Source organism: Herpailurus yagouaroundi, unplaced genomic scaffold (assembly GCF_014898765.1).
Source record: "Herpailurus yagouaroundi ecotype Mexico unplaced genomic scaffold, PumYag 210, whole genome shotgun sequence".
Lineage (NCBI taxonomy): Eukaryota > Metazoa > Chordata > Mammalia > Carnivora > Felidae > Herpailurus > Herpailurus yagouaroundi.
The window spans coordinates 17,121,435-17,145,883 of record NW_024412441.1 but is presented as its reverse complement, the minus strand read 5'-3'; the positions used below and the strand labels follow the sequence as shown (position 1 = coordinate 17,145,883).

The 24,449-nt window shown below is 45.9% G+C and overlaps 1 long non-coding RNA gene across 1 annotated transcript; it reads left to right on the top strand.

The window, feature by feature from the left end:
* The first annotated feature begins 1,994 nt into the window (after positions 1–1,994).
* LOC121016371 (uncharacterized) lies at positions 1,995–23,568 on the top strand. Its single transcript, XR_005784249.1, has 2 exons — positions 1,995–2,044; positions 22,745–23,568. It is a non-coding gene; the product is annotated as an uncharacterized LOC121016371 (long non-coding RNA).
* The last annotated feature ends 881 nt before the right edge of the window (positions 23,569–24,449 follow it).

The following is a 24,449-nucleotide window of genomic DNA, read 5'->3' as shown; positions in this document are numbered from 1 at the left end:
TCTGCTCCTTTGTCCTTGGGGTTTCTGGGTAATTAGGAAGATTAGGAAGAACTGGACTTCCCTGGATTCTGTGCTTTCAGCTGTATTAGGCACGTACAGCCTCAGTTTACCTCCCATGCCTGGAGGTTGAGTTTTGTGTTGATACCACTCCCTTTTCTCAGAATTAGCCCCACACCAAGAGCCCCAGCCCAAGTTTCTCACCTCAGGGGTAGGAATGGAGCCCGGTTTTCAGCGTCAGTGCTAATAGCTTCATGGTTACCAGTTATCAGATGCAGTGTCAGGCACTGTGCTAGGTGACTAAATACTAATTTTATTTATCACCTGGAAGTATTACAAGTTAGGTATATTAACGGCTTCTACAGTACATGAGGAGAGAGTGAGGCTCTACAATTTGTCCAACTTAACAGCAGTTCCAGCAGACTCCAGGAGAGTCCTGATTGGCTGAAGTCAGTCAGCATGTTGATTGGCATAGAGACAAGCACATGACCTAATTTTGGCCAATAAGAGAACACTAAACCCTAGACTGGTAAAGGAGGAAGGAGCTCTTTTTCTCCCTGGGTGGTGTGGGCTGAGGCTGGGAAGTTTGGAACTGCTAAAGCCATTTCACTCACTGGGGAAGAATCTGGAGCTGTTGGAGGGATGGGTAGTATAAGACCATGTGGGGACAGTTTCGTGCATCTTTGTTACCATACTTTGAGCTGTGGGATCAAACTAAGCTAAATGAGGGAATGAATTGTCTTTATTGTTTAAACCAGTTTGAGGTGGGCTTGGAAACACAAGCCAGAGACCATAACCCATATCCCAGAGGAACCAGACCTGCCCAGTGGGTTTGGCTTCCACGAGATAGCCCTGGGATAAGCCCACCTGGTAAAGCCAGGAGAGACTGTTGAACGTAGTCATGGCACTTACTGTGGTTACTGCTTGTCCTGGTCACCACCGTCGGAGTTGCCACCTCAGCCCAGCCAGACTTTGACCTCATCTGTCACCTCTGCTTCTCAGAGACAGCTTCACTTGATCACCCATGGTACCGGCTCTCCTCACTGTCCCCCACCATCTTCATCCTGCCTGGCCTAGCTGGGATGCCTAGACCCAGCCCAGGCCTGGCTGAACCCTCTGTCTTGGTTAGGAGTAGTTTTGATTGGGAGAAACAGACACCGAAAGTGACAATGGCTTAAATGAGATAGAAGGCTATTTCTTTCACATGTAACTTCCTGGATATGGGGTCCCCTGCTGGCGTGGGAATGTGGTTCCACCATTGTCCATTTATACAATCGCTTGTGTGTTGATCAACTTTGCCCAAGATTTGTCTACTTTATCAGTCTTTTCAAAGAACCAGTTTTTAGTTTTATTGATGCTTGTTATGCCCATTTTCTATTTCATTAGTCTCTGTCCTCATCTTTATTTCTTTCCTTCTACTTTATTTGTTGTTTCTCTCCTCCCTAACTTCTTGAGCTGGTCACTTAATTCTTTATAGGTTGTGACCTTTACAGCTTTTCTTGCATGAGCCATAAATGAAAATGCATTTTTCTCTTTATCATTCTTGTAACCGCCTCAAGAAACTTAGAAATGCTGTTATTTTAACTGTTAGGTTCTAAATATTTTCTCATTCCTCAATTCATTATAATTTCATCTTTAACACAGGAGTTATTTAGGAATGTTTTTATAAAGTTACAAAATAATAGTTTGAAAGTATTCTTGCTATCAATTTCTAATTTGTACATAATACATGGTCAGTTTTTATAAATGTTCCAAGGGAAAAATATGAATAATACAATGACTAAGTGAAGAATTCTATATTTGTCCATTAGACTAAGATTATAAATTAATTAATTAATTAATTAATTAATTATTTTTTATTTTAGAGAGAGAGTGTGCAAGCCAGGGAGAGGGGCAAAGGGAGTGAGAGAGAGACTCCTAAGCAGGTTCCACATTCAGCGCAGAACCCAACACAGGGCTCAATCCCATGATCCCGGGATCATGACCTGAACCAAAATGGAGAGTTGGACACTCAACTGACTGAGCCACCCAGGCACCCCTAATTAAGGTAAGTCATTACCAATAATGTCTCTCAGTGACAGAGAAATCTACTTTGATTGTGGAACTGTCAGTTTCTCTTTTGTAATTCTGTCAAACTTTATACATTTTGAAGTCATGTTATTAGGTGTCTACATGTTATATTTTTATATCTTCCTGGTGAATTTCCTTTCATTGGTATGTATTGACCCTCCATCTCTAATGATGCCTTTTGCCTTAAAGTGTATTTTGTCTGGTACTAATATTACTCTACCACTTTTCTTTCAATTGTTATTTTTTCTGTTATATCAAACTCCATCCCTTTACTTCACTTTTTCTGGGTCCATGCATTTTAGTGTGTCTCTTATAAATAGCATATAGCTAGATTAAAAACTTCCAGCTTAACAATCTCTGGCTGTCTTGGCTCATACATTTATTGTGATTTCTGTTGTACTTGTTTATCTGGGAATATCTTAATTTCTCCTTCAGTTTTGAAGGATCGTCCTATTGGATATAGAATTGTTTCTATATAGAGTTTCTTGTTTATGATGAGTTATTTTTCTCTTGCTGCTTTCAAGATTCTCTCCTTTCAGTAAAAAAATTTTTTTTATAAGTTCATTTATTTTGAGAGAGACAGAGACAGCATATGTGGAGAAAGTGTAGAGAGAGACAGAGACAGAGAATCCCAAGCAGGCACTGCACTGTCAGCACGGAGCTGGATGTGGGGCCCAAACTCACAAAACCGTGAGATCATGACCTGAGCAAAATTAAGAGTCTGACGCTTAACCGACTGAGCCACCCAGATGCCCCTCTCCTTACATTTTGACAGTTTGAGTATGATGTAGATAATATAATGTGATAAGTCTGGAGATCAGATTCTCCTCTCCTTAAATGGGTTAATGTTGTTATTGTTGGCCAATGCTGTTTGTTTCGTGACTTTGCTTGACTAATTCTGTAAAGTCTGCATTCCCTGTGTACAACCATTGAAGTCTTTGCTTGGTCAGCCTAGTACTCAACTAATGATTGGTCAGAGGTTGCCTTAAATGCTTTGAACAAACCTTTCTAGATTGTTCCACATGGATACACAAAGCTCTAGTACATTCATTTCAACCTATGTATAATAGTACATTGTATGGATATACCTCAATTTATTCATCCTTTAATATATTAGTGGACATTTAGGTCATTACTAATTTTTTGACATTACATAGAAAGTGCCATTGAATGTCTAGTTCATGTGTGAGAGTTTTTTTTTTTTTTTTTTAAACCATGTATACCCGGATGTGTAATTGCTGGGTGATGGAATGCATATCTTCAACCATAGGAAATACTGCCAAACTGTTCTCCAAATAACTGTACTCATTCATGTATCCACTGTCAGCGTAGCCTATTTAATGGTTTATTTTGTTTTAATTAGCTTTAAAGCTTACCTCAAAAATCTTCTCCTTCAGAGAGCTGCTTGTGGTTCTCCAACTAGAAGTAATCTTGTTTTTCTGCATCACTGTAAAATCCTGTTCTTTTCTAACCTGTTGCATTACCTTCGATTTGCCTTGTGCCATTGTTGTATGAATGTCCCCTCTCACCTACAAGATTCACTTTCCTGGATCACATGGACCATGGTTGTTCCTCAAAGCATCTGCTATAGAATGAGTTACACAGTAGTCACTGAACTGAATTATTCACAATTTTAATACCTGTTTACTGGATCTGACACAGGACCAGTCCCTCTGGGAAGCTTTCACTTTTCCCTCCTTCTCTCCTGAGTATTTCAACTCAGCTAAGTTCATCCACTATCGTTGGGCACCTAAATCTGTAGACATTCGGGGCGCCTGGGTGGCGCAGTCGGTTAAGCGTCCGACTTCAGCTAGGTCACGATCTCGCGGTCCGTGAGTTCGAGCCCCGTGTCAGGCTCTGGGTGGATGGCTCAGAGCCTGGAGCCTGTTTCCGATTCTGTGTCTCCCTCTCTCTCTGCCCCTCCCCCGTTCATGCTCTGTCTCTCTCTGTCCCAAAAATAAATAAACGTTGAAAAAAAAAATTAAATCTGTAGACATTCACTCTGAGATGGATTGGGGCTGGGATCAATGTGGTCTCCATGTGGAAATTTTGGCTAAACTCCTCTTCCTGCTGTGAAACACAGGCTTCCTCGTGAGCTGCCACTCAGGCAAACATCTTTGATGGGGGAGAGGTACTCATTTAAGGTTTGGAGTAATTTAGACACAGCTGGGAGGAAGTTAGCCTTTGCTTAGCTGATCTTTCCTCATGGAAGTACAAAAAGATAGTGAGAAAACGATGTTGGGAGAGACATTCAAGCAGGACATTTCAAATCACATACACTCACCCATTCACAGATAAATAGCCACTTTGCTGGTTACAACACCTTCCTAGCTAGTCCTCGAAGTTGTTCCCCAAGGACCACTCCTGGTCACACCTGGTTCCCATTACTGTATCTACTCAAAAGTGGTAAAGCTGCCTTTCTTCAGAAGTGCTGAGAAGCACGGTATTTCACTCTGACTTGCCCTTGGCTTGTCCAGAGCAGCTCGTCTGACACTTTCACGTGATCACGGTTATCCACAGCCCCTCATGAAGGCCCATTCTGTCTGTCCAGACGGAAACAAATAATTGGCCTGGAAGTTTAAAATGCCAGCGGGATTCAGCGCATACCCCCTTGGGCAGATCCATCTCTCCTGCACACTTGGTTGTGATCTTGTCTCGTGCACCATGCTCTGTACGCAGGCATGTTCACCTTGGGTACAAATGGAGCTGTCCACCCTTGCTTGGACCCTTGGATGGAAGACCCATTGCCTTGGTTAATATAAAAGGACCGGGGAGAGCTGGGAGTCGGTGGCCTTTGGGGGACTGTGCAGCTCTTATAAAGAGAGGGGCTATTCTTTCCTTCCTGATGGAGAAGGGAAGGCAGCACTTTCTCTTCCTTAAAGCCTAAAGAGGGGACCCCAAGCAATCTATTCTTAAAGGCCCCATTATCCATGTTGCCCTATTCAGAAATCATTTGCCCATATTTAAATCTCTTTTCAGAAAGTTTTTAAAAGATCTTTTGAAGGTGCTTGAAAAATTCTTTTTAGATTTTGAAGGAGCCTATGCAATGGGGACGGCATTGCAGGAGAGAGGACGTTTAGAGAGAGCGGGCAGAATGGAGACGGAGCAGCAGCTCTCCCACAGCTTGGTCAGGCCAGGGTTCCTGAGTGTTCTGTGTGGCTCCAGTGGATGCCAAGTAAGGTGGCTGCACTTGAGTCCCCTTGCTGTTACCCTTCCTCCCTTCCTCTTATCCCTCCCCACACCAGCCTGCTTCCTGTTGAGTGAGAAGCACCCACAGCAAGAAGGCCCTAAAGTCAATAGTATTCTGGGGTGCCTGGGTGGCTCAGTCGGTTAAGTGTCTGACTTCGGCTCAGGTCATGATCTCCTGATACATGAGTTCAAGCCCTGTGTTGGCCTCTGTGCTGACAGCTCAGAGCCTGGAGCCTGCTTTGGATTCTGTGTCTCCCTCTCTCTCTGCCCCTCCCCTGCTCATGCTCTCTCTCTCTCTCTCTTTCTCTCAAGAATGAATGAACATTAAAAAAAAAACTTTAAGTCAATTTAAAAAAAATAAAAAATAAACCATTTATAATTGTGAATTCTTTAAGGATCTGCACACAAGTCTATAGATTCATAAGCCCTCGACTTGATAATGGAGCCACACAAGTCAAACACAGTGGAGAGTCAGGTACACCTTAGGGCTAACCTTTGAAGATAAAGCTTCCAAAAAGAGACTTAATGATAGGGAAATGATTTTTGAACCAGGAAACATGAATGCAATGAGACAGTTCACAGTGGGAACACAAGCAGAATTGCCATCATTGTAGAAGAGGGCCAAGAAGATGCTACAGGTGGCCATGGAAGGCCGTGTGCTGGCCAAAGTTATAAAGGAACAGAAATTCCTAAGTGTGAACAAAGCGAGATGGAGGGAGTGGAAGGAAGAGAGCATCACACCAAGGAAGGCAAAGGTGACTTGAGAAAGGAGGCTGGTTCTGCTTTGCCTCAGTTCCCATTTCCATTTCTTCCCTCATCACCCCTCGCCCGGCAAATGCAATGTCTACAAAGCTGTGACTCCTGGGGTCTAGTCTCAGTGGTATTGGTTCAAAGGAACAGAGTTTGGGGGGCGCCTGGGTGGCTCAGTTGGTTAAATGTCCAACCCTTGATTTTGTCTCAGGTCACGATCTCATGATTTGTAAGATCGAGCCCCCAGTCGGGGTGCGAGCTGATAATGCAGAGCTTGCTTGCGATTCTTTCTTTCTCTCTCTCTCTGTTCCTCCCCCACTTGCTCTTCTCTCTCTCTCAAAATAAATGAATAAACTTAAAACAAAAACAACAGAGTTTGGAAACCAAATGTTATGTCATTATTACCTCAGTCCTTTCTTTGCATTTCTCAGTCATGAAAGGGGATACTCCCTAGCCTACCCTCCACTTCTCTAGCGGCCTCTGTGCTTCCTCAGGGCACAATCCTTCTTTCTCCTCTCCCCATAATTCCACCTTACAGCTACTCCAGGGCTACCCCCAGTGCCTCTTGGATCCTCCTCTCTTGTCCCTTTTACTTACAATTCTGCTTGTTAAAGTCCCAAAGAACCACTTTGCCGGCAGGGGTGTTTTCAAGGATGGGAAGGGAAAGCAGAGAAGTGGGCCAGCAGGAGTTCCCCTGGCAGGAAAGGGGAGGGGGTGGGGGTTGGAACAACATTGGCTAGTTATTTTATCCTGCTAAACAAGAAGTATATAAGTTCTTTACAGCTAAATGACCCCGACAAGGACACTGTGTGATCCAGGCTGAGTTATTTAACCTCTCTGAGCTGAAGGTTCTTTAGATTTAACTGGGCGTAATGATTTCTGCTTCATGGGGGTGGCTGAAAGAGTTGAATGGGTGACCCGTGAGAAACACAGTGTCCCTTTGAACCCAGTGGCTAACCACATCTCTCTGTAGACCCCTGGGAACGCGGGAGAGCAGTGCCTACAGTTCAGGAGACACGACTTCCTCAGAGTCCCCCAGGATTAGGGCCTCCTCTCAGCTGTCGTGGGCACTCTCTGACTCCCTGCTCCACCCTCAAGACCTGGCTCTGCTCTCAGTGGGTTCTGTTTTCCTCAGATGTCTGAGGAAGCCTCAATTTCATCTGATTTCCTGGTTAGTTTGATTCGATACTCCTTGAGTGTCCCTGGAGCCCCAGGCCTTGTTGGAAGAGCCTCTGGTATTAGTTTTAGTGGTGTTGGTCTGGGGGTGGCTGGTTGGGAAGTATTCTTTCTCGGACACCCAGGCAGAAGGGCTTCCCTGTTTGGGCAAAATCTCCAAGCAAATGCCCTTCTCTGGGCCCAGGGTCTGTGTACCTGCCTCATTCCCTTTTGGTGCTCTGACTGGGTTGGGTCCCCTGGGTCCTCTCTCAGATGGCTGGGGCCTTCCCTGCTGCCCAGTCTTCCCTGCTGCCCGGGATTGCGTGGAAATGTGGGCTTGCAGATCAAAGGTGGAAACGTGAGGGAAGGAAGGCAGGAAGGAAGTAAGAAAGGAAGTCACTGCTCCATCACAGGCTGTGAAGTGAGACTCCCAGGATTTTATATCCATGACTGGCCAGCACAGCACTTGATGTGTAAAGTACAGTGCTTGGTGCGTGGTAAGCACTACACAAAAATGTGTCAGGTGGCTATTGATCTAATGTGTTGTTCTTTTTTCATTCGTGGGAGTCAAAACGGGGAAAATACCTGCCACACTTGCTTCCTTTGCTCTGTGTTGGGGCCAGGACAACCAGCACATGAGATAAGCTTTCAACCCTCAGTTTCTCTGTGGGCACTCACCCAGGGTGGGGGAGGCTGTTCTGATGGGTGGGCACGCAGTCACCTTTGCAACTGTCTGTGAACAAAGCAGGACTAGTGTCAACAGGATGGGGAGGTCTGAGGAGTGGGGAGGGAGAAGCTGTTTAACCCACTTAGTGAATCTGCTGCTTAGAAACACAAACAATGACTGTGCTAATTACTAATGATAACAAGGTTTGACAGTTTTCAACACATATCAGTTATCTTCTGTGGATGTCCCTGCGGCCTGTGGGATGGGACGAGCATTCCTCCTGGATTTATGAATTGACAGATAAGGGGACTAAAAGGCAGAGAGGTTGGGGAACTCATGCAGGTTTACACAGCTGAACCCAGATTCAAACCCAGGCCTGAGTGTCACTGCCTCCAGGCAGGCTGCCCTTTTCACTGCCTCATTGGCTCCTTCCAGACAGGCATAGGCCAGCAAGGAAGCTGGTGGTAACTCAGTGTGTCGCTTTCTCCCACCGGTGGAGAGGGGACCATGCTCTCAGTACCTACAGAAGGAGAGACTCACTCCAGATCTCTGAAAATTCCTCACTCAGGGCCTGGACAGACATCTTGGGCCCAGGAATCATTCTGCCCATGAACTGGGAAGTGGGACGAGACAGGGGCAGGAGTACAGGCCTTGGAGTTGATGGCCCTGGGGTTCCAAACCCAGGCACTTGCAAGCTGTGACTGCAGGTGGATCACTGTCTATGCCTGGGCTTCATTTCCTTCAACAGTAAGCAGAGGAACAGGTGGGGACAGCCAAAATAATTCTAATTTCGTGTTTTTGCTGTGAGTTTCTTACACTTTCTCTGTGGCCAGAGAAGCTCTTCCAGACCACCCAGGAAGAGGCCATGCAGGGTGAGGGAGGCCTTATGGCCGATGGCAGATGAAAGAGATGCCTAGGGTTATGGGGGCTGGAAAGGGAGTGGTTTCTTGGCAGCTTCCATAGCCAGAGACCTCTTGCGCCCCTCTATAGGCCTTTGCGGTTTTCTGAGTGCTTTACACACCTGACCTAGGAGGGTTGGCATCCCATTTTGCAGCTGGCAGAGCTGAGGTCTGGAGGAGAAAGGAAAGCTAGAATTCCTAGTCCCTGCCCAGCATGTTCAGGGTACTCTGGCACCTTGTTTCACCCTAATACAGACCTTACGGGGTCAGCATTACTGTGCCCATTTGCTGCTGAGGTAACTGAGGCTCAGAGAGGAGTCCCTGGCTCACAGTCACAAAGCTCCCAGGAGGTAGAGCTGGACTGATTGCAAAACCTATGCTTCCTTCACCCCAAAGACAGGATGAGCGCCTGCTTAAGGCCAGCCTCTGGACTCCCAGCCCAGTGCTCTTTCTTTGGCCCGCATTCCCCTTGTTCTGCTCTGAGCCTTCGGGTGGTGCTAAGTTAGGAGCCAAGGCTCTGCTTTTGCCTCCTTGGGGGGCATCCCATTTCCAGTGGGTTCCCACTGGGCGCTGACTTGGCTTCTTGGAAAGAGAGACTAGTGAAAAGTCAGTGCCTGAGAACTGCCCCTGGGGCAGCTGAACTCCACCTTGCCCCTTCCTGTGTGGAAGAACGGGGTCTAGTTAGCACAGTCCTGCTTCCTACCCAGGAGCCCTTCTACCTGGCAAGTGTTGTCAGGCCACTGCCCCTTATCACACTTATGCCCACACAGGAGGCTCCCGACCTGTCAGACCTGCCCGGGGGGCCTTCCGGACCCGGGTGCCCATTCTCCCGGGGCCGAGGTGTTGCTTCTCTTGCCAGTGATGTGGTTCAGTGCTTATTCCTGTGGTCCGGGAAGCAGGGGCGGACAAAGGAGTATGCAAGGGTTAACTCAATTTTGGCTGTTATTCCTTTTTGGCATCTGCAAGTCAGCTTAATAGGATCTCAGCTTTCCTGTTGCCTCACCAGTGAAACAGAAACCAGACCACAAGGGGGTCTGGAGATGGTTAAACGGTGATGCCTCCCGGTGGGCTGCAGGGCCTCCTCGGAGAGATCAGTAGGAAATGACTGCTAGAAACTCCACGCTGGGCTCCCCTGTCGCCAGGGTGAGGGAAGGGACAGGGAACTGGGGGCTCCCCAGAAGGCCTGGCTCCAGACAGAGGGGAAGGAAGGCGGTTACAGGGTCCACAGATTTGTGCAGGGCTCCTGGCTCCACCCCCTTTACATCTGTGACTCTCAGTCTGTCAGGGTTCCTTCATCTGAGGATCCAGTGCATAAAAAAAGCACTAAGCTTGGCACAGAATATGCCTAACTCAAGAATTGTCAGCCCTACTGAACCTCTGGTTTTTCTTTTTCTCACTCCCCTACTCTCCCTTTGCAATTCTTCTTTCTTCCTGAAGAAGCAATTCCTTCTATTCATTTCCTGGCCGTCTCCTACTTCAGTTATCAGTCTGAATATCACCTCCTCCAGGAAGCCCTCTGAAATGGGGCTGGGGGCCTCATGGTGCCGGAACTTCCCCCTCCAGTCTCGTCCCTGGCCCTTCCCACCTCCATCATATTTCTCTGGTTTCCACATGGGGCAGGGTTGAGTGTGGTTCCCTCACCTTGATGCTCTGGCTGTGGGCCCTGTAGAGGGTCTGAACCATTCACCACCTCGGGAGGGAAAGAGGAATGGGCAGGGAGGGAGGGAGGACAGGTCACCAGTGCTCTGACCCACTGGGGTGCCCTCTGGGAGCCACGAGCAAGGGGATTTAACCAATCCCGAGGTCGGGACTCTCCTGCCAGGATCGCTTTGCTCTCCACAGTGGTTTTCATTATTTTTCATTCCCAGACTATTTTGGAAGCTGGCTGCCATGGGAACTGAGTCTTTGGAAAGCCCCGGCCTCTTTTCCCCTCCTGCCCTCACCCCTCCTTCCATCTCCATTCCCTCTTAATTGGTTTTTAGTTCCCTGGCTTTCAGGCTGGTCTGTTTATTTTGATTGCAACTCGACAGAACAAATCTTTAATGAACCAGCTTGTGGGGAGAGCCATTAGCAGCTGCCTGCCTCCAGGGAGTGGGGGAGGTGCGGGGCCAGGGGCCCTGCCTTGGCAGCCCCGGGAGGAGACAGTGGCCAGGCATGGGGTGGCAGTGGGCGTTTGGGGCCCAGGCTTCGTTCAGGTATAGCCCAGAGATGAGGAGGCAGCTCTCGTCCTCCCCAAGCTGTCTGCAGCCTCAGCCAGGAGGACCCCCACAGCCCTCCTCAACAACCCAGGGGCCTCCAGAGGGCTCCCCCAGTCCTCCCAATGACCCTGAGAGGGTGCACTCTACAGATGAGGGGAGAGGGGCTCAGAGAGATTGAGAGACCTGAGTCCCCTGGCTGGCCATCATGCCTATGTTTTTTTGCCTTGGACCCCCAGTTTCCCCTCAGTGTCACTCATCCTTAGGCCCAATTGGCAGCCTTGGCCCAGGCTGGTCTCCTCCAGGCCTGGGTTTTGTGGGACAAATGCCTTCTTGATTTGTGCCTTGGTTTCTCCATCTCTATCGCTCTACTGTAGAGCTGTCTGGGCCTTATACTACTTATGGGACTATTTCTTAGACTGAATGAGATCATGTGTGCCCAAGAACCTGGCAGACAGGAAAACATATAGATGGGTGTTGCTATTATGAGTATAAAGTGCAGGATAATCCATATAGTTTCCTGAGCTATAGCAAACCCAGAGGAAGCCCCCACGCCCTTTGACTGGCTACATCTTCAGGGCGACCTCTATGGATGTGGGTAATTTTCCCTTTCACATTGACCCCATCCTGCCATTCATCTTTGAATCAGAGACCCACAGAATGTTGAGTGGGGAAAGCTGCCTTAGAGCTCAAGCCTAGTAGTTTCATACTGGTGGAAAGAGCTCTAGGATTCTGTGACTGGGACTCTGAAGACAGAAGGTGGGCTCCAGCCTTCTCCCCATCCTAACGTCAGTCCAAAGGCCTCTGCTTTTATCTGCTCTGTATCATGGGGTCATGTGGTATTTCTGTAGAAAGGTGGGTTCCCTTTCTGTACTGGTCATGGTAGGCTCTGCAAAGTACTTCACAGCAGATGGGATCCCACTTTCCTTTTCAGTGATTGGTTGGAACTAGGCACTTCTGGCCAATAACAGGTAAAGGGAAGTCTGATAGGGAAATGTAGGGGAAGTTTCTTGCTCCTAAAAATGAAACACAAGAAAGATGGATTCTTTTTTTCTTGGCTGAGATGTGCCTGGTTGTGGTGCAGCGTACTTTTGGTAGTCATCCCTGTGCCCCTGAAGGAAGTCAGAAGGAGGATAAAACTAATTCACGGAGAATTGCAGAGTATCTGATGACATTGGTGAGCAGCTGACCATATCGGTCCCTGGAGCGGTCTTGTTTCTGGATTTTATCAGGTGATAAACATCCTTATTGTTGAAGCCATTTGAATAAGCTATTTTTGTTTGATAATTTACAGCTAAATGTAAGCTAATTTGATATACTAGCTCAATCTCCATTTTAAAGAAGGTGTGAATGAGGCCCAGGGGAGTGGGGAATGCCTGGGTCAAGGTCGTGCTCTGATTAGTGGCAGAGGTGGTCTTCCAGAATCCCTGGACTCTTGACTGCCGGTCTAGGGCTCTTCCCTTGGATTCACAGCTGGCAATCTGGTATCCTGGGGTCATTCCAGCTGGCATTGCCTCCTGGTCTCTGGAGGATCTAGGCAAGCCACGGGGGTCCCTACAAGGCTGAGAGTTGGGACCAACCGGGTAGCATAATATGAGGGTTCTTCAGCTGTTCTTGTGGACAGCTTCTGAAGAGCACGTAACAGGTGCATAATCCATTCTTGCACCAGATTGTGAGATCATAGAAAGAGGGAGAAATAGAGGTATTTGAGTTGCCACATATATCAGTTAGGAATTACGTTTGGCTACTTAAAATAAACCCTAAACAAGTAAGGAGTTATTTTTCTCACATAATAGGGAGTGTGGAGAGAGGCAGTCCAGGTTTGGTACAGTCTTACTCAGCAGGGCAGCCAAGCCAGGAATAAAACCCAGAGGGTGTGAGCCCCTCTCCAAAACCTCTGAAGCTGCTCTTGCCTCAATTTGCTCCTTCCAAGGTCTTAATCATCCCTCTTACAGATGCCAAAGTAATCTTGCCGTAACTCCTCTGTCACATCGCTTCCTGACCTAAAATCTCCCTTTGCCCACATGATGTGATCCAAATTCCTTAACCTGGTATTTAAGGTCCTCTGATCAGCCTGTAAACCACCTCTCTGGCCCAATTTGTCGTTTGTCTTCATGCTCAGCTGTGTTCTTCCCCCTTTGGGCAGTGTCCCTTCATTTGTTCCCGTAGATAATCTCCTGTTCTCTTCTGCCTGATGGAATCCCACCACCTTTAGGGTCACCTCATCCCTAAAGCTGACTCAGCTGCTCTGGACCTTCTCTGTGGTTCCTGTGGACATGATAACTTGTGCTATTCAGATCAAACATCTGTCCTGTGCCAACCACCCCAGAAGTTAATCTCCCTGAAGGGTGAAAACGGGCGCCACCTCTTACACGAAGAAGGTACTAGATAAATATTCACTTTTCTTCAGAACAATTCATCTTGGGCAGCCTCAAGATAGGGGTTCTAGGAGTGTCCTTGGGTTGATTATTGGTGGATTTCCAAAAACAGAGTTGGGAATATGCTCACAGTGATCTAGAAAGTTGACAGAGTGTGAGTTCACTTGAACTTCTGTGGCCATTTGATAACCAGGGATCCTATCTGACTTGTCCACCACTGTGTCCCCAACTCACAGCATAGCACCTGGGACTCAGAGGCACTGAGCAAGTGCTTGTGGGAAATGATGCAAGAAGGTACTTCTGAACAACTCGCAATTGGATCCAATATGCGTGATTCCTATCCTCCCCAGGACTTGTCCTGCAGCCTGGAGAAAGCTCTCTCATCTCAGTCCTTATGGAGGAATTGAGGAAACAAACCCTCAAGGACAAACCCTTTAGGAGACACCACCCAAGGCCTCTCTCTCCCAGCGGTTGTCCAGAGTCAGGGTTCCAGGGTTGACACTGCAATGTCACCAAGAACACGAGTGCCCTCCCATGCTTCTGCTCTCCCATCCTTAGCATTTCCAAGCTCTTGCTCTAGCAACTAGAGAGTCTAGGAAGTCACACAAGTGGTGTGCTCAGTGGCAGTGGAAAGCAAAGAAGTGGGACACACGACTTTTGGGCAGACCGTGAATAGCACATGCTACCAACTTGTTTGAAGATAAGGGAATAGGACTTGAAGAGATGAAGTCCCTTGCCCAGTGCTCTGTAGTAGGTAAGTAGCAGAGATGGGGTGTCTGATTTTAAAGCCTTGTTACTACCACATAATCACTTGTCATGGTGCAAGACAAAGGTGTGTGCTATAGAGTGTGTGTGGGGCTATGTAGGTTGTTCAGACACTAGGAACCTCTATCGTAGGCACCAATGAGTAGGGCATTTCAGACACAGGCCCTCTGGACATGTAACTCCTTCTCTTTGAGAATGGATCTTACTGGGTGGAGAAGGAAACAGTGGGATGGTAAGGAGGGGCTGTATGCCTTTACCTTTTTTGAACTTCTATTTTGTTTGTTTATTTTTATTTTAGACAGAGAGAGAGCACACGAGCGGGGGGAAAGGGGCAGAAGGGGAGAGAGAGAGAATCTTAAGCAGGTCCATGTTCTGCACAGAGCCTGACACAGAGCTTGATCCCATGACCCTGGGATCATGACCTGAGCCGAAATCAAGAGTCAGACGTTCAACTGACTGAGCCACCCAGGCGCTCCTAAACTTTTATTTTTAGGTATAATATACATTCAGAATAGTGCACAAATTACAAGAGTATAACTTGATTAGTTTTCATAAAGGGAACACACCTGTGTTCAGCACCCAGACTAAGAAGCAGAGCATTACCAGTATTTCAAAAGGCCTCTTTTTGTCCTTTCCAGTCTTTATATCCCCCTGCTGAGGATTAACATTATCTGTATCAAAGCAATTTTGACTGTTTTGGTACCTCTCATAAATGAAACCATACAGTACATATTCTTATGTGTGAATTCTTTGTTCAAAATTATGTTTGAGATTCATCCATATTGTTATATGAGTTGCGGGTCATTCTCATTGCTGTATAATATTCCATTTTGTGAATATATGGCGATATATCTCTCCATTTTTACTGTTCATGGGTATTTTGGGTAACTTTTAGTTTTTAGCTGTCACAAATAGTGCTACTCTGAGCATTTTGAACATGTAGCCAATTCTGTTGGAAATACATCTGGGAAGGTATATATTTAATTATAGCAGACACTGCTAAAGAGTATCCAAAGTGGTTGTACCAATTCACATTCCCACCATTATATGAATTCCAGTAGCTCCATATTCTCGCCAACATTTGATATTATCAGTGCTTATAATTTAAGCTCTTCTGTCTGGTGGGGGTGTAATGACGTCTCATTATGGCTTGGTATGCATTTGCATTTCCTGCTTGATTGATAACATTGAGTGCCGTTTTGTATGATTATTGGTCACTTACGTGGCTTTATCTTTAAACTTTGAGTGAGGAGGGAGAAAAATGGGGAGAGACCTCCTGAGTATGAAGGGGTGTGAGTGCTGGGTGTGGGGACGCTTGAGTGGCATATCTCTGTTGCTTGCAGACCGAGTAGAAGGGGAGGCCTGGGAACGAGGGCTGTTGTATCCATGGAGTCACACTCACAGGAGAGGCAGTGAGATGCTGATATGGGGAAAGGCTAGCTTTGGCTCAGGCATTTACTAGCTGCCATATTTCAGGCAATTTCCACCTCTGTCAAGGGGAAAGAAGAATAATACCAACTGGATAGTGTTGCTGTAAGATTTAACTGAGATGAAATGTGGACAGTATCTGGCACAGAGATATGCAGAGATAAATTGTCTACAGTGCCTGGCCTAATAAATGACAGCCATTATTCCTCTGGAATGACTGGGGAGTGAGGACCAGAACAAGTGCGCTATCAGTTGTGGGAACAACAGCAGAATACCTTGTGACTTGTACGAGCCTTCCTCTGTGGCTTAGAATCTTGCGTCTCATACACCAACCCTCGCCTTAAGAAATCAGCCAGTCTAATTGTTTGTCCTGTTCAGATCTCCTGCCCTAAGAACTTCTGAGTCCCACCTGGGGCAATAAAATAAAATGCACTCATTTTTCTTAACAAGATGTTATGTAAAAGAATTGTCAGTTTCGTGTTCTTCCTTGCTTCGCTAAGTCAATAAAAGTCAGTTTCACTTTTTATCATAAGGGCTTTCTCTAACTGAGCGGTGGCTTTTCCCCAGTTTAGGTGTTATTCATCTAATCTCACATTGTCTTGTCCTGTATTGCCATGAAATTTATTTGTCCACAAGGGGTAAAAATGGGCACAGAATCATCAGCAAGTGAATACCAATAAATTCATGGCCAAAACCAGCCCCAAAGACCAACAAGTTTAAGGTCTTGCTTGGCTGGTGGCCTTCAGGGAATGAACCTTATCTTGGGTCGCCTCTGAAAATGTTGCAAGAATTGGCCTGTGGGCTGTTGTTCACTGAACCCCGCTCTAGTGCTTACCTCATCTGCCAACAACACCGGCTGTTCTTCCTCTGTCCTGACTTTGTGTCCCAGAGAGTTAACTTGAGAAACACAATCTCCAAAAACTCCTTTTGCTGAGGACTATAGTTATAGACAGTCACCCTCTGGTTGCAAGCCCAAGACAGGAGGCCCAGAAGCAACACATCTGGCCAAACGGTATCAACTTGCATGAGTCATCTCAGTCCAAATCAACCTCTCCACCAGACTGGAGGTCCACTCCTTGCAGGATTCTCATTGTAACCCAGCTTCTTCTGCATATTTTACAGAAGGGTGCAACTCTGCCAAGAATAGTCTGGAATTACAGTGACCAGGTTGGGGAACTTTCAACATGACCAAAATGGCCCATCTTAATGGAGCCTAGGACTGGGGATCGACACACTTTTTTCTGTAAAGGGCCCGATAGTCAATGTTTTAGGTTCCTGTGAGTCTCACAGTCCCTGTTGCAACCCTTCTACTGTGCCACTGGGGTGCAAAAGCAGTGATAGACAGTACATAAACAAATGGGCATGACTGTGTTCCAGCAAAAACTTATTTACAAAAAAAAGCCCATGGGCCAGAATTGGCCTGTGGGCTGTCGTTTACTGAACCTTGCTCTAGTACTTACCTCACCTGCCAACAACACCATCTTGGCAAAGCAGTAAAGATGGGGCATGGGTGGACGTCAAGACCTCAAGGCCCATTTGAAAACCCCCAAATGAATTTTATACAATTATTCCCTGTGATGGAATATGAATATATTTGGCTGTTTTTGTTTGTTGTTGGCTTTTTTTTTTTGTGCATGTTTTCCCCCCAGATTTGTTGAAGCCTTTCCTTGCTGAAGAGCATCAAAACAAGGCATTCAATTTTGTATTTCTCACTAGAGGAGTCCCGATCTACTGCTATAATGATGAGTATCCTTATTTTCCTGAGAAGATCATTAGGATCTCTGCAAGATATTGGTGCTTACTCAAAATTTCCTCTGTCCATACTCCCTCCACCCCCAATCTTCAGACAGAGTAGAAAGGATGGGTAGATTTTTCAAATTAAAGTTAGCTTAGCTTTCAGAAACACTTCAATTTCCCTGGTTGAAAATCCTTCCTTGGCCTTATTGACAATAAGATCAACTCCTTTGAGAGTATATCAGTTCTCTACTTGTTAAGGTAACAAGCCTACCCAAGCACCTAGGACTTTATCTCTAATCCTAGACTCTTCCCTGTTAAAAGCAGTAATAAGCAAATACTATAATGGATCCATACATCTACTAGTTTGTTTTTTGTTCTTAAAGTAGTCTTCATGTCCAGCGTGAAGTCCAACGCAGGGTCTGAACCCATGACCCTGAGATCAAGACCTGAGCCAAGATCAAGAGTTGGATACTTAACTGACTGAGCTACCCAGGTGCCCCCAATCTGCTAGTTTTATGATTAACATACTCCTAATCCATCCTTGAACAACCTACGACTTGGTTTTTTAGAAAAAGTCATCATAGAAAGGCAACCCTTGGACCATAACGGAAAAAGACTTTTTTGGTATTTCTGACACCCAGTAAAGCAGTAAAACTTCAGGGGGTTGAATTTTGGATCTGTGCTTCTCAATTAAAGAAACACAAACCCTCCCTGGCAACTGGAAGGCCATCCTAAACAGAAATTTCCCAGTGAGGACCCTTAAGAATCCTCCAGAAGCAGAAGATCTTCAGGAGACTCTAGCCTGAGACCTTCATAAGCAGAAGACAGCATGGCAAAAACAGTTTATTCTTCCAAATCTTTAGAATAAGGCCATCTAGATGTCTGAAGCCACAGACGAACATGCTGTCCTTCATCTAGCCCTCTGACTTTAATTTTTGCCCCTTTCTTTCCACTTCTCAGTTTTGTAGTAAGGGTTTGCTGATAGCATAGCTGTTGCCCCGCAACATTTCTCTTACTGAGAAATGTCTTTGGACATTGTCGTGTGATTTTGTTGTTGTTCTTCCCAAAGGAGATGTCAAGAGATTATCCAAGTCTATTGTTAAGCACCTACACCTTCAAGACAGTCTGTCCTCCACTAGGGTGCTATTTTTTTTTTTAATGTGGAAATCAAGCCTTGACTTGTTCAAACTGTTTAGGTATTTAAGATCTCAACACCCTCTGCAAAACATATCTCACTGAAACATGCCTCTAGGAACTTACAAAATGAAACCACATAGGCTATTCTAGAAAATTAGCTGGAGGAAATATTCTTTCACTTTTTATGTGGAATGTCTAAATGGTGATTTCTATAATGAGGGCTATACCATTGGAAAAGGATGAGAGAAATGTATTATTAATCTTAGCTGAAGTTATAAATGATCTTCCAAAGCTTTTGAGGTTTATCAGACAAATCTAAACTCTTTGGCCCAGTTGGAAATTGACAATCAGATAGCTTTAGATTTTCTGTTAGCTAGTCAGGGAGTTATCTGTGCTGTTGCCAACATTTTTGTGTTACACTTGGATAAATCTTTATGATCAGGTATGACAATCTATTTTGAAGCTGAAGGAGATAGCCACCTTTCTCTCTGAGGTAAACCCAAATGGACTCTGGGACATGATTTTTTTTTTTTTTTTAAGTTTATTTATTTTGAGACAGAAAGACAGCATGAGTTGGGGAGGGGCAGAGAGAAAGGGAGAGAGAAAGAATCCCAAGCAGGCTTTGTGCTGTCAGTGCAGAGCTCCATGCAGGGCTTGAACTCACAAAACTGTGAGATCCTGACCTGAGCCAAAACCAAGAGTCAGACACTTAACTGACTGAGCCATGCAGGGGTGCCTGATTTTTAACTTGGGTTCAGTAGTGTGGAGTGTTACCAAGTCTAAACACCACCATGGGTTTTGTCTTCAAGTGCATAGTGGTTGCTAAGAATAAGCTGTCCAGAGTCAGGAATGTGGGTGTACAGGTGCTGTCACATCACATGATCCAACAACTCACCACTTGACAGATGGAACAGGGAGGCCAGGTTAGTCCAACTCCAAACTGTTGTTTCTGAGATGATAATTCATCTAGAATTCTGACAATTATGTAGAGGCTGCTTCTGTGGCCTCTGGTTTGGCCAGCGAATGGGGAGGGCCCATCCGTGATGCAGTCACCATCACAGAATGTCTGTGACTTCCATAGTGTTTTGTCATTCATGCATCACCTCACCTAGAAAATAACCAGTCCAAAGACTGTTTCTACTTCTGGTGTCTACCTTCTACCAGAACAATAAAAACCATGGGCTCATTTCTCCTAATATGACATCATTTCAGGCTTCTCCGTGTGGTGTTCTCCCTTATGGCAGGAGACGCAGCTTGCTCACTTCTCAGGGAGCAAGCTTTTCATAGGAGCTATGTTGGATCTGTTTTAATATCCTACACATATGACCAATAACTGGCCTAGAATACTCTGAAAAAAATCACATTATGTATTCTTAGAACAGAAACACATCAGAATTAGCTTTGGAAAAGTTATTTGAATCCTGATAGAGACCCAGCATGCATGCCCTTGTTAACTAGTTAATTAATCCACCTAGTTATTCAACAACCATTTTGGGTACTTGTGATGTACAAGACCCCATGCTAGGTGACTGGAGCGCCAGCAGGGAGCAGGACAGATGTGAAGCCACCTTTGGGGAGCTCGAAGAGGTGTTTATTGAAGGCATGAGCAGTATTTGGCTTCCTTCATCAGTTCAGCCGGCTCTGCCCCACCCATGGCCCAAGGTTGAGGGGGGCCTGGAGGATTACCCAAGGCAGAATAATCTCCTTGCTATAGAGCTGCTGCAGTGAGTTTGGGTGCCCAGAATCCCTTTGATGTTGTACAAGTAAAGAGCTGGAAGGGACTTTGGGACATGGTTCTCCATCCTTATATTATGTAAATTATACGAAGTATATTTACTACATAAATTAGTAAACTGAGGCCCAGAGATACTGAGAAACTTGTCCAGGATCACAGTGCGCGCGTGTGTGATTGTATTTAAAAAGAGGACATAAACATCATATATTTTAAATAAAATGAGTCAGAATCAAGATCATTTAAAAATGGGCTGAGAGAACCCCATTTGGTTATGAACTCTAAGAACTTCATTTTAAAAATAAAAGATTGTTCTGGGGCACTTGGGTGGCTCAACTGTTTAAGCGCCCGACTCTTGGTTTCAGATCAGGTCATGATCTCGAGGTGCGTGGGTTTGAGCCTCACAAAGGGTTCTACACTGACAGCCAGAGCTTGCTTGGGATTCTCTCTCTCTCTCCTTCTCTGTCTGCCCCTCCCTTGCTCATGTTCTCTCTCTCTCCCTCTCAAAATAAATAAATGTAAAAATAAATAAAAATAAAAGATTGTCCTGTTTGAACATTGAAGCATCAGTGTTTCCTCTGTTTTGGAACATTAGGATTTTTAAGACTTGGATTTAAAAATATTGGATAGATTGCTAAAAAAATTACTCATCCACTCTTTACAAAAACAGTCCTGTCACTGCAGTATCAGTAGGAATGGTACCTTACGGCCCAAATCTGGTTTCTGGGGTAGGGAGAGTAAGACCCTTTTGAGAGGCAGCAGGCCCATTTCCCCGCGAAGACAGGCTGTTCTGAGCCAGAGGGTCACTCAGAGAGCCAGACCCCTCGGCCCACCTCTTCTGTGTGGAGTTGGGCTCTGTCCTCCCAGACGTGCTGACCTCGGAGTGACCCTTCCAAATCCACATAATCCTGTAAAGGTCAACCTGCAAACCCATCACCAGCAGCTCCATCACAGCCTGAAAACGTCCTGGGCTGGGATGAGGGGGAGCTGGGGCCCTTTGAAACTGCCCCCACTCCTTGCCAGTAGAGATGGTCTTTTAGGTCCGGTGTGAGGGTCTAGCAGAGATGCTCCAGACCGAGGAGTCAGGAGGATCTCCTTTCCTTCCCAAACAGGATTTTTGCAGGAAGAGGGAGTTCATTTAGAACCAGCCTGGACTGAGATTTGCTTTGTTTTCTTCTGGGGTCTATTCTGCTTCGCAAAGGCACTCCAGGGGTTGCTGAGCACAGTGCACGGGTAATGCATAGGGAATGGCAGCATGCGAGGGGGATAAACCCTAGGGAATCTGAAGCTGGTTCCCAGACAGGAGAGTTGACCGGAGGGGGATCAACAGAGACAAACTTAATCCCTGTCCTCAGAGAGACCTGCCCACTGGGCTTTAGCAAAAGCCTCTGTGCTTTTTTTGTTTGTTTGTTCCTGGAGAATTTAGACAAAATAGCCCTGAGCCCCATGAGGCAGGGGAGCAAAGGCCCTCCCTGAGCTGGATTGGGGCCTTCATGGGTCTGACAAGGTCTGTGTCTGGAGGGACTGAGTGGGGCTGGCAATTGGGAACAGAACCTAGTGTGGCAGGGAGACTTCAGTACCTTCAGAGCTGGGGAGACTCTTAGAGATCATCTAATTCAACCCCTTTCTTTTGGGGGATGGACAGTGAGTAACAGAAAGGGAGGAAGACCTGCCCATGTTACACAGCACCTGCTGCATTTCAAATGCAGAATTCCTGATTCCCGGTCTGACCCTCTTCCCAGATCCTCAGCCTGAGTGGGAGTTTAGGGTTTGTTCATTCATTCATTCATTCATTCATTCATTCATTCATTCATTCAGCTTTGTGCCTTGCCCTGTGTAAGATCCATCGAAGAGTCAGAAGAAACTCACCATATTATCTTTGCACCCCAGGAACTTGAACTATAAACACACATGCACATACACATACGTGCACACATGTGCACATGCATGCACATGCAAACGCAAGAACAATTAAGTGGTGATAGAGAGCAGTATGTAGTCTCTTCTATAATGAACCATCTGGACAGAGTTATAGGAGATCAAAGCATGAGGAATCGGTGTGTGCAGAGGTGAGGCCACTCTAATTCTTACTTTTTTAAATGTTTATTTATTTTGAGAGAGAATGAGTGGAGGAGGGGCAGAGAGAGGGAGAGAGAGAGAGAATCCATGCTGTCAGCACATAGCCTGATGTGGGGCTCGATCCCATGGCCCAGAGATCATGAGCTGAAATCAAGAGTTGGATGCTTAACCTACTGAGCCACTCAGGCACCCCGAGGTCACTCTAATTCTTTTATTTTTTATTTATTTTATTTATGTGTTTTAACATTTATTCAGTTTTGAAAGAGTGCACGTGGGGCAGGGGCAGAGAGAGGGAGACACAGAATCCGAAGCAGGCTCCAGGCTCTGAGCTGTCAGCACAGAGCCCAACGCGGGGCTCAAACTCATGAGCTGTGAGATCATGACCTGAGCCGAAGTCGGCTGAGCCACCCAGGCACCCCAGGCCACTCTAATTCTTAAAGAGCACTTGTTGCCCTGTACCTCAGTGACTGACTGCCCATCTTGCCCTGGCTTGCATAGTGCCACAGTTGCTGGGATGGAATTGAACTGATTTGAATTGAATTGAAAATGGGTCTTGTTTTGGGCAGAACTGGTTCCCTTGTAAGTATGGGATGAAGGCAATGGAGGCTGGATGGAAGAAACTCAGGGGCCCCCTCTGCCTGGTGTCCTGGAATTCAGGCTCTGCCTGGAAGGCGTAGGACTTCCTCCATGCCCTCCACACACTGGTGAGCTTCTGGAGGCCCCACGGGATTCAAATACAACACCATCAATCTCTGGACTGCCCCCATGATGGTGGGGTGTCCAGCGATGGGCTGCTCCAGAGCAGAGCAGTGGAAGCAACAGGAAGATACTTCCCAGCCACCTACAAGGTTCCCATGTCAAAAGAAGAAGGAGCATCCCTCGTCCCTCTCCTGCCAAATACTTACTGAGCGCCGGGTCTAGCACAGAGCCATGAATGGACAAGGCACAGTTCTTTCCCAGTTGAAAAGACAAAGAAATAGTATCTGGTGGAGAAAGAACAAGTTAGAGATAAATCATGAAATGAGCTTTGGCTCAGGGCACGGGCTGTGCTGAAGGTCAGTCACAGGTGGACTTTTTGGCCCCAACAGGCTCATCTGTCCAGACCGGCCATGGAGGAGCCACCCGTGGTGCTGCCATCTCTTTAAACATTTTGGGACTCATCTTGGAGACTTGCCTTTTGAGGCTCAGCACATTCTCTGGGTTAGCTTCAGGGGGCAAAACTGGACTTTTTGTGGATGAGTAGGAGTTTTGGAAAGAACCAAAAGTCATTCGTAGCATAATGTAGAGAGAAGTTGAACCCCCGTGTTGCACCTGAAACTAATGTCAACTATAACTATTATGTGTCAATGCAAATAAAACAAATTAAAAAAAAAAAGCCATTCTAGCCAAATGCAGGCCATTCGATTCAGTTTCGTTCAATTCAACAAATGTTTATTGAGTGTCTACAGTCCGCAAGGCTCTGTACTAGGCTCTGGGAATTAGACAAATCCCAACTCTGCCATCTTAGAACTGACAGCTTTGCAGGCAAGATAGACACTAAATTTAAAGACAAGTAATGACTTGGGTAGCGAGTGCATCAAAAAGATGGGGGAGGGGGAAGAGTAGCATCCTGGGCTGAAGGAACAGCATAAAAGATAGTAATATTAGCCACCTATTGAGCACCAACTATGCATCAGACACTATTCAAAGTAGTTTTTATAGATTATCTCATTTAATCCCTCCCACAAAGGTATGTGGTAGGTGCCATTATTATGCCCAAATTATAGATGGGAAAACAGGCACAGCCAGAATAAGTAGATTTCCCAATTAGTAAATAGAAAACTGGGGTTTCAAACCCAGGCATTCTGGCTCCAGAGCCTACACTCTGAACCGCTAAGTGAGAGAGCTTGTGTGTGCTTAAATGCGCTGGCATCGTTTGAATAAAAATAACTTCTCAAGAGTATGGGAAGGGAGACCTTTGGAAGCGTAAATGGGTATAATCTCAGCAAAATGATGTGGCAACGTGTGTGTAAAGAGAAATTGTGGTTTATATATACAATGGAATACTACTTGGCAATGAGAAAGAATGAAATATGGCCTTTTGTAGCAGCGTGGATGGAACTGGAGAGTGTTGTGCTAAGTGAAATAAGTCATACAGAGAAAGACAGATACCATATGTTTTCAGTCACATGTGGATCTGGAGAAACTTAACAGAAGACCATGGGGGAGTGGAAGGAAAAAAAAAAGTTAGAGAGAGAGAGCCAAACTATAAGAGACTCTTAAAAACTGAGA